The sequence below is a fragment of the Adiantum capillus-veneris genome, chromosome 18 (genome assembly GCF_014529385.1).
Source record: "Adiantum capillus-veneris isolate H3 chromosome 18, ASM1452938v2, whole genome shotgun sequence".
Classification (NCBI taxonomy): Eukaryota; Viridiplantae; Streptophyta; class Polypodiopsida; order Polypodiales; family Pteridaceae; genus Adiantum; species Adiantum capillus-veneris.
Genome location: NC_140948.1, coordinates 125,808,026 through 125,818,310, shown reverse-complemented (window position 1 = coordinate 125,818,310; position 10,285 = coordinate 125,808,026).

Here is a 10,285-nt window from a genome sequence, read left to right as displayed (position 1 = left end):
CTCTCGGGGTTGCGCGACCAAGGTAAGTTTGCAATGTACGACTAGTTACTTTCTAGATGTTTGAACATCCACTCATAATCTTTGTTGGTTGTAGTATAAGTCATACACAGCAGCATGGTGTAAAGGTCGACATTTTAGAGTGGAACGGATCGACAAAAAGCGTTTTACTCAAGATTGTGGAATCATGGCAAAATTTGAACAGTCTAGTCGACGACGGTCCTCTGATGCAGATCCTGTGGTCGCGGAACTCACTTACTTCGGCACGCTACAAGAGATTTTGAGGATCAATTATAGAGGGTTTTTTGTCGACTTGTTCGACGTGCAATGGTTCAAGATAATCATGGAGGGTCGCAACGCTACTGTGCATAGAGGAGAGTCTGGTTTTCTTGAGGTGGATTCAACTAAGAAATGGACTGACCTAAGAGACACTTTCGTACTACCCGAGCATTGTGAACAAGTAATTCTGTAAATAGTTAACATCCCATTTTAGAATTTATGTGCTTGGAAACTCTCATGTAAGTTATGTGGCTCTGGCAGGTGATATTTCATCCTACAAAGTATGCATCAAACTGGTGGTACGTCATAGAGGTAGCCCCTTGTAGTGCACGGACGTATGAAGGATACCATGTGCCAATCACAGTGGCATCAATGAGGAGATTGGAGAAGATGCTCAGTCAGAAGCCGTTCAGGTGGTGCCAGACGAACATCAAGCTGCTACTCTCTATGGGGTGCATGCAGAGGATCTACAAAATGAAACGGAGGACATCTGTTTAAACGGAGAGCTCTATATAGATATAGGAAGTTATGCTGAGCTATGCGAGGATGAGAGAGAGATCTCTTAAAGCCATAAATATTGTATTTGAACAATTTTGCTCCGTTTTGTAAAAACTCTGGCTCTCTAAGTACCTTCCATGTTGTATAACGCTCTTTTGATTTTGCGCTCACATCCTGGGAAATCCATGGCCACATGCAACTCCACCACCTGGTTTTTCAACTGCAAGATTTGATTGTGTGCTCTCTCTCTCTCTCTCTCTCTCTCTCTCTCTCTCTCTTTCGATTGAAAATTTTGAGTTATCGACTTGCCTCTTCCATTGCTCAAGTTGAATAGAAGAAGAACACGCCATTGCATCATTGTATTTAATGGTCTTTGCGTCCACTCCAGGTACGTATGCTCTAGGTATGTTCTCATAAGCAGGGACGACGAGCACCTCCTCCTCTCTCTCTCTCTCTATCTACTTGTCCATGTTTTCTACTCCATTCATTCAATATTAAGTTTAAATGTTCGTGTGTTTAATGCAGGTATGGATGATGAGGAGTTTCTTTCTTCTTTGTCACCCCAATAGAGACAGTGGTATGTGGAGTGTCATCGCTCTGGCGCACCATCGCGTGTTTCTACTCCATCCGCATCTCCCTTTGTTACGGAGCATTCAACGTGCTCCGAAGCTTCAGTGTCGACGAGACGATCTTCACACTCGTGTAGGCACCAAAGCCCTAGTGGTGGCGGTGGCGGTTGTTGTGGGGATGCCGCCGCTGATGCTTCGACACCACCTCGTGTTCGACGAGGCTCTTTATCCTTCCCTTCTTTGCCCGCCCCGACACCAGCCACGACATCGCCATCGACACCAGGTTTTGCGCATCTTACTATTGTTTCTAGCAACTACACATCACTAGCTACTCCTCCAGGAGTCACTCCAGTGGACACTCCTCGCTTCGGGGCTCAGACTCCAGTGGAGACACCTGACGTCCGTACCCCGTCGACACGCCGCTAGAGACCCCTGCCGGGACACCCAGGTTCACATGTCAGCGGCGAGAGGGCTTGCCTTACTCCGTCGACTTCAGCAGCGGCATCATCTTGGATGATGAAAGCAAGAAGGTGATTTTGTGCATACGCGGTCTTTGCTCTCAGGTGTTTAGACACTATATACTAAACACCTAGAGTGAAGTACCAAATGATTTAAAAGATAGAGTCATCAGCATTCTTTATGACGAGTTTCCCGTTCCAACACGGGATGAGCTCTTCAATGAAGATGTGATGAAGGTATGAATGCGAGAATACTGCAAGCACAAGCGTTCCGAAGTGCAAAAAGCAATCAAGCATGGGTGGAACAGAGCAGATTGGCTGGCCAAAGAAGATTGGAAGAATGCGAATAAAGCAACGCGCGAGAATCCCGACAAGTGGAAGAAACAAAAGGAGGCAGCCAGAGCATGAGTAGAGGCACGGAGCTCGCACCACTTGGGGAGCGGCGGGTGGGCATTATTTGAGGCCGATTTTGTAAGTGTTTTTGCATTGCTCTCTATGTTTGATAGTTTAGGGTTTATGGGTTTTTAAATTCTAACATAATGGATTCTTTGTATGTTTTGACAGTGGTCGATGACAGGACATGATCCCACACCGTACGAGCGCGAGTACACAGGCAGGAAGGGCTTAAACGCCCTGATGGACATTCTGAGTTCTCACGGCGACATGGTTAGTATTAGGGTTTACTCTTTTCTATTTGTTGTATTGTTTTATAAACGTCGCTATATGTTTATACTTACAAAAAGCTTTCTTATTGTTTTTTTTTGCAGAATCCGAGAGATACGCCGCTTAGATGCAATGAGATGTCTGATTAGACGATGTCAGTTTAGCCGTAGCTAGATATCATTAGTTTCTTTTTGTCATAGCTTATGTATCATGAGACGACTTTTATACGTCTTTTTGAAAACCATGTATATTTTTCAATAATGACAATGGTTTGTAACTATTACATTTGCAAAGTTTAACAATCCAGTGATTTTGCCTATGTGTACAATTGTCATTGATTACTTTCATCAATTCACGCTTGTCAGTTTTGTATCTTTATTTTGCAAACAATACGTACTATAGATGATGGAGTTAATGGTTATATTGTCTTGTGGGTGACTATTTTGGGTCTATATCTATCTTTGCATTTTTTTCAAAGGTGAATCAATTAATTGAATGCCCTGCCACCAAAATTTTTCCTCTCAGGTGTCGCTATGAACGTTGCTATATAATGCTTTGCAGCATCACTATAAGCGTCGCTATAGATGGCCTGCAAACGTCCCTATAGGCGTCCCTATAGGCATCGCTATATAGAGACGATTACAGCGACGCCTATAGCGACTGTTATAGAAACGCTTATAGCGACGTCCCCGTATCGACGCTTTTAGCGACGCTGGGGGTTATAAAAACCCAATGTATTTCCGTTGCTAAAAGCGTCACAAGAGCACACAACCTCTTGTAGTGATATGAGAAATTTATCAAACAAAAGCATGCAATGTGAAAGATGGAGTTGATGGGTGCTTCAAGGAACCAGTGTAGCACATGTGACATCAAAGAACGTTGCAATAGCTTCCATGTTTCCAAGAATGGTTTTTGATGTATAAGCTTCTCCACTCATACCTCATCGTGCTCAGTGTGTGAGTGTCTTTTGGACTTCCTCCTCCACTTCATTAAACGTAAAATACATAGACTTCAAATCTTATGCTCATCTATACCAGCATGAGCGACACAAAATAAGTATGCTCAACTCTTCCAGCTTGAGAAACACTTAGAATAGCTAAGACTCTTAGAACACAGAGAATATTACTTGAATATTTGGGACTAACGTCTCTCTCATTTAGTGGCTTATCTACCCAACTTTGATTTTTATGCCATGTGTTTTTTATGGTGACTTGGAAGTACCTCTAAAAGGCCAGAAACCCAATTCCATATGGAGATATAGGCCTCTTCCATTGTATTGTTCTATGGATGCCACCATTTTGTCCAGTAGGTTAATATACTTTGGCTCCTCTTGAAGCGATTATTGATGTGTGTGGGTTCTTTGTGTTTGATTCCACTAGCGATTTTGGAACCCACCTTGTCTTTGGTCCTTGTGTGATCGTTCTTTGCATTTTATCCATTTGATTGGTGACTTGATGTGCCTAGGCTTTGGTATCCATATCAGATTATTACCGGTGTAGAAGACTTGCTTTTCCAGTAGATGACAAGGTATCCATTTGGAGGTTGTGGCACTCTTGGTTGCGATTGGCTTCTGTTGGCTCTTGACTGTCAATTCTTTCCTTTGGGTGGAGCCTTGTGCTACATGACTGATCTTCTATGTTCCAAATTTAGCTACTACTTTTGGTAACCATATTTGAGTGTTACCTTCATAAAATACTTGTGCTTCGACTAGCTTGTGGGACGGGTGTCTAACCTCACTCCTATCTTATTGCAGACATAACAAGAACCACAAATATTCCCAATTCATCAAAATAAAAAGTGTTTTTACAATAAAAGCTCTGAAAAATGTTATCCAAGTTATCCGCGTTAGGTTGCTGCTAACATTTTTTCCCTACTCGACTGTGTCGTCCCTTGACACAGCTTCATGGATGAAGACTGGTGAGGTGGTCTTTAAGTGCATGTAGGGTTTTTTCATATCTGATTCTTCGTCCTTTGTCTGGGACTTGCCAAAATTGCATGGTGACTTTGTTTTTAAGTTCAATGGTTGAATAGCCAACAAATCTTGATGTAAGGTTACTGATCACTGGCCCAAATATTTTCGTTTGCCATGTGAAGAAATCTGTACAGAATGCCTCTTCAAATGCCAACAAATTGCTAGATGGCAGAAACATGCATTTGGCGTAGAAGCCGTAAAGGAATTCTTTTGAAGGCTGTCCACTTAAATCATAACATAGACCTTTATTGCCTTTGAGGAAAGACATCCATGGAGCTCTGGCTTGCTTAGGCTTATGAAAAAGCTTGAATGCAGGTGAGAAGCATTCTGTAAATCTTATACAACATTGCACATGAGAGGTCGGGGAGGCTCTTGAAGAAGGTCATGGTGCCCGTTAGGGTTTTCACCATGCATTCTTCCGTTGCTGGTACTTGCTCTAGAGCTGGTAGTCGTGGGTAATTCAGTCATGTTGGCCTCTTTTTCTTCAATGCATCGTATGCCTGCAAAGTCCTTACCCGTGGTACATGACAGAATGTGGGGTCCTTCTGTAGGGCTGCAGATGCTCTTGTGAATAGAATTAGATATCTGGAATTCTTGTTCAACCACTTCTTTCTCCCTTGGGGTGGATATCCTGTGAGCCTTTTGCCTGCATATCCTTGTATAGTCTTTCCTTAACCTATAGTAGCTCCACTTTTATCGATGGGTAGGGTAGTATAGACCCAGTCTATAAGCTATTCGTGGAGTCAGGAATCAATTTTGGCATATGGCAAAAACCTAGATTATCTACTTTGGACCCCCTCGACCCCTGCCAAATGGTAATCTTGTGATATGAAAGTGTTATATTATGTAGGGGCATGCTATAGTTCAAGTCTCGTTTAATTCGGTTGAGCTGACATACCACTATGGTCAATTTTGTGTCGTAGGACTTCGTGCACAACTGGGTTTCTAGGGTTTTTTTTTGAGCTTAAACTTGCTACCCAGCCATATAGAATTGTTCATTGATAAGATTAGAATTTACCCCTCATGTCTCGTGTGAGAGCACGCTGTAAATGGATGACTGTAGACTCCGAAAATCGCGTGCGAAGAAGGCAGAAAGCTCTCTTCTCCAAGAGTGACTAGTGGAAATGAGGTGATTTTGGGCTACCTTGGATATCTATACTCGGATTCTCAAACTATTTTTTCCCAAATTTCTCTGTTAGTCCTACTAGGCCGTAAAATCTCTGTTCAACTCAAAAATTTCTTCAATCGGATTTCGTTAGCTCATTCAACGAGAATTTGTGAAAGTAGGCCCTGGCAGCTTAATTTAGGCTTCCCGCTTCCATCTGTCAATTCAATTGAAAATTTTTATGCCTGTCCGCCTTGTCCTTCTAATCATCATCGTATCTTCAGTTTCTCAATCTGAGCTCATTTGCTATTTATTATTAATTTTTGACTTGTTTATTAAAAAATCAAAGAAGATAATAAAATGCACTAAAAAAGCAAAGTGTAAAATTAATAATTAAGTAAATTCATTGAAAAACATTGATTTATTGTTTCTTGATGTATTTCTCCATTTTTAAGTCCAATATCAAGAAAAAATGATGAAAATAACAAAAAAAGCCATTTTTGATGATTTTTTGATAGTATATACACTATTTACACTCATCCAAGAGATGTTATCAGTTAAATTTCCCCTGTTGATGATTTTGTAAGGACATTATTAGGTAATTTTGTAAAAAATCGCACGTGAACATCCAACTTTTTCCTCCTTCTTCAAACATTGCCCTTAATTACTTAGTTCTCTTCCACCCCTCCTAGATGGCGTACTCCAGGACGACTGTGTGCATGGATTGAACAATTATGTCTATGCATAGCCTTGGTTGACTCTATTATGCTTGGAAGATTAATGCAATTCAAACCATTATGTTGTGTAAGAGTTGGGTCTTGAGTAATTAACTCAAGGGTTTCTGAGGTTGAGGTTTTCTTTTGCTATTTCCGAAAGAGAAAATCTTGTAGCTTGTGTGCTCTTTGCTTTATTGTACCATCAAGGTGCTTTGGCATGCTGATTTTTTGAGCTGTCGGTATCAATAATGACGGTAGCTTTAACTCGCCATTTGTATCTTGGTTCTTCTTTAATGAATTGTTGTGGTTGGGTGTTTTGAGACTTAACTCTCCACTGCTTCATCGATTTTACAGTTTGGAGAGAAGATAAGTGCTCCTTTTTCCTCCAAATCCATCTTGTTTTAGGTTCCCTACTCGAAGATTCTCTTCTTTGTGTTTTGAACCTTGGAACCTCCTTTGGTACAGTACATGATGTTTTAGGCACCCAAATTTGTATCAGCTTGTCCTGAAGTTGTGCTTTTAGTACCTAGATCTGCCTGACTCCTTGCATGCTACTTGTAGCATTTGCTTGTCGATAGGATGGAGAAGATTAATTACTTTGGGGTTTGTTCTGCTGGTAAAATCCTTTCTATTCCTCTTTGCTTGGTGCAATTGGAACAATGAGTTGTCTGTCTTTAGGTGATAGATTGAGATGATTGGTATCCCAATCTGGTACTACCTTGTATGTCCGCATCCATGAGATTCCAAGAATCATTGTTTCATTCATGTGTTCATCTGATAGGCATACAAATTGATGAGGGTATGAACATCCATGTACTATCACATTTAAGTTGACTACTCTGAGTATCGGTGTTGGGTTCTTGTTGCTTCCTTTGATAGTATATATTCCTCATGTCAAAGACTGATTTGTTGCTTTCTCATACGTGGAATAACTGACTGCATTTACTCGAGATTCTGTATCAACCAATGCATTTGTGCTATGATTGTTCAGCTGTACTTTGATGCGAAGGTCCATTCCATCTAACCATTCATCATCTGTTGACACTGCATCCTTTTATAATTCCCATAGTGGTTCATCTAGTTCCAGAGTGTTGATGGGAATATGTATTTGTTGATTTTTGAGAGTACTCAAAGCCGAGCTTCCTCTTGGGCTTCATCAATGACCTGCTGTTATTTCATCTTTCTCTATTTTGCTGCATGCATCTTTTCTAGCAACTCATTGGTCAGTGGTACATTATTAGTACCGGATGTTTGAGAAATCCTTTTTGGACATCGGCTTTTGTAATGTCCATATGCCTGTCACTCAAAGCATCTTATATTGGGAAATTCGGTAGCTGCCGTAGTAGCTATTACCGGACGATGGTCGTATGCAGGGTCGAGTGGTCTATTACTCCAGTTGTCTGTCCTGGCCCTCCTTGACAAATAGTATTGACTATCTTGGGTAGTCCTTTGAATCTCTTTAGCTAACGGTTTGGCCCTTAGCAAGGCATCTTGCAGAGTTGCTGGCTTGAGAGCTTCTAGTCAGTTGTTCAAGGGGTCGATGAGTCCTTGGCAGAACCGTGCTACTTGCTGTTCCAATGTCATCCTAGGAGCATATTTCCGAAGTGTGACGAACTTCGAGTAGTATTCTTCGACGGAAGAAGTCAGTTGTTGAAGTGAGAAAAACTCATTCATCTTCAAGGCTTTGTGAGCGGGTGGTAAGTATCGCTCCATCACAACAGCCTTGATGTCTTCCCATGACTGGGAAGATCCCTTGATATCCAAGTCCCTTCAATGTTGCTTCCACCATATCTTGGCATCGCCAGACAAGCGGAACATCGCAAGCATGGTTTGGTTCTCGGGTTGAGTTCACGCAGCTTCAAAATAGTCATCCATTGCTTCCATCCATACTTCCGCATCTCTCTCCACATTAACCCCTTCGCCTTTAAAGGTTGGAGGCTGAGCTTGCTTAAGGAGAAGCTTTTTCTCCTCAACGGCGGTATATAGCGCAGTAGACTGTACCTATCCAATGGTATAAAACTCATTACTATAGCACTCTTCTCAAATAAACCTAGGATTTTCCATACTCAAGAAGACTTTTTGGGCTTAACCAGCCTACTTAATCTGTACATCTATCACAAAGGATATAACCATTCCACCATTAGTTTAAATTCCATTGAATACATCTAAAATTGTCTGATAAATAATGTTTAAAACTTTACTCGAGAGCTTTGATCCATACTTATAACTTTATGTGCATCAACAGGCTACCTGCCCGCAGCACTAGTCGCACCAATGACTTCTCAAAAAACATAATGTGGAACCCACTGAATCCCAACAAGCTCAATGAGTAAAACTCTTTAACATCACTCAGGAGACAATCCACTAGACAAATCCAATGTCATTATTCTGGGAAACATCATGCTCAAGCTTTGTGTACGAGCTATCCTACTATCCCTTATTTTTTAAAATTTCAAACAACATCATTTTTCCAGTTCGTAAACCTATAGCTCTGATACCAGGTGTGAGGTCCCCACCCCGCCGTATCAAACGGCGGATGTGATGGTGAACCTGGTGGCCACTAAATCTATAGCGGAAGCAAACAAAGTGGTTCAGGGTTCAGCTAGCGGACGATCTCTCATCACAAAGTGAGTTGAGTTCGAGCCTACTAGCAGTGAGATCTAGCTCCACCTCGCAGGGGAAGCGTACTTAACCTATCTAGCGATCCTAAGCCCACCTTCCAAGAGGAGAGAAATACCGAGTGTTTTTTTCCCCATGTTTCAGAGGCACGTACACTTGAGGCTTCGCCGCTCTAGGGAAAATGAGTATTACTAGTATCGATTTAAACACTATGGGGATAGAGAGTTCCCGACCAATCGGGACCACCCTTCTCATAGGCATTGGAAACCTGAGCCAAGCCCCCACTTTCCACCCCCACACTCACACTTTCTTGTGTCTCCTAATTACTACCACAATGATTGTTCAACATAAACATTCCTTGATTAGATTTCGAATCACAATGTTCGTTAAGACAGCCCTTCAACCAGTATTGCAAGAGGCACCAAGACAATATTCTAGTAAAAATTCTACTCAAACTTATTCATTAAAATTCCAATGTTCTGGAGGTACAACATCTCCCCTCCAGCGAGAGTTTACTCCTCCCGTTGTCGCCTAGTGTCCCATACAACTAGGTATGTCCACCGCATAGAAAGCACGACATGGACATTCCCACCGCATAGAAAGCAAGACGTGGGTTCCCACCGCTTAACCAACAGACGTGGATATCCACCGCTTAACCAATAGACGTGGATTCAAGAGCCCTTAACCAGGAACTTTGTCCCCTGTGATCAGTAGGGGGTTCATGACTAATTCAACATTGGAAATAGAATGAACATGCCGAGCTAAATTTTCCCTAGGAGACATTCTTTCCTATTGCAAACAATATATCCATCAATCATTTCTTTCCTACTTTAGACCTTAATATACAAATGAATTCAAATGCCGAGGTTTCCGTCGGATTTCTCCAACATGTTTAAGGATATGTTCTTTCCTAGCTAAATGTATGCAATGTTAAATTAACAACTTGAATGAAATTGTGACCTACCTCTTCCATTTCTTCGTCAATGGCCCGTGAGATGGCCGATGCTTGTTCGTTCATGGAAGCTTTTCCTTTTCCATTCACATTGCTCGTTCCCGCCTTGCGGTCGTGGGCACCACCGAAGCGAGTTCTCTTAACCGGGGCCATTTTATACTCACTACTTTAAATGATAAACTTGAAGAAAATAGTTAAGGTCCGAGAGTATCATAACAATCCAATTGATAGATTAGAATCATTGAACAATCCTCCTTATGCAAGAGGGTTAGATTTTTCCTTCGAGACATAGTAATTTTATGGATAATACTTTACTTGTCCTATGTGAACCGGCTCTAAAGTTAATCACTTGGCTTAGCTGATTAAGAATTTTCAGAATTTTAATAATTAAATTACAAGAGAGATGAATTAAGCAAGCTCAATCACTTTCCTAGTGCAATTAGAAAGATGCAGAATT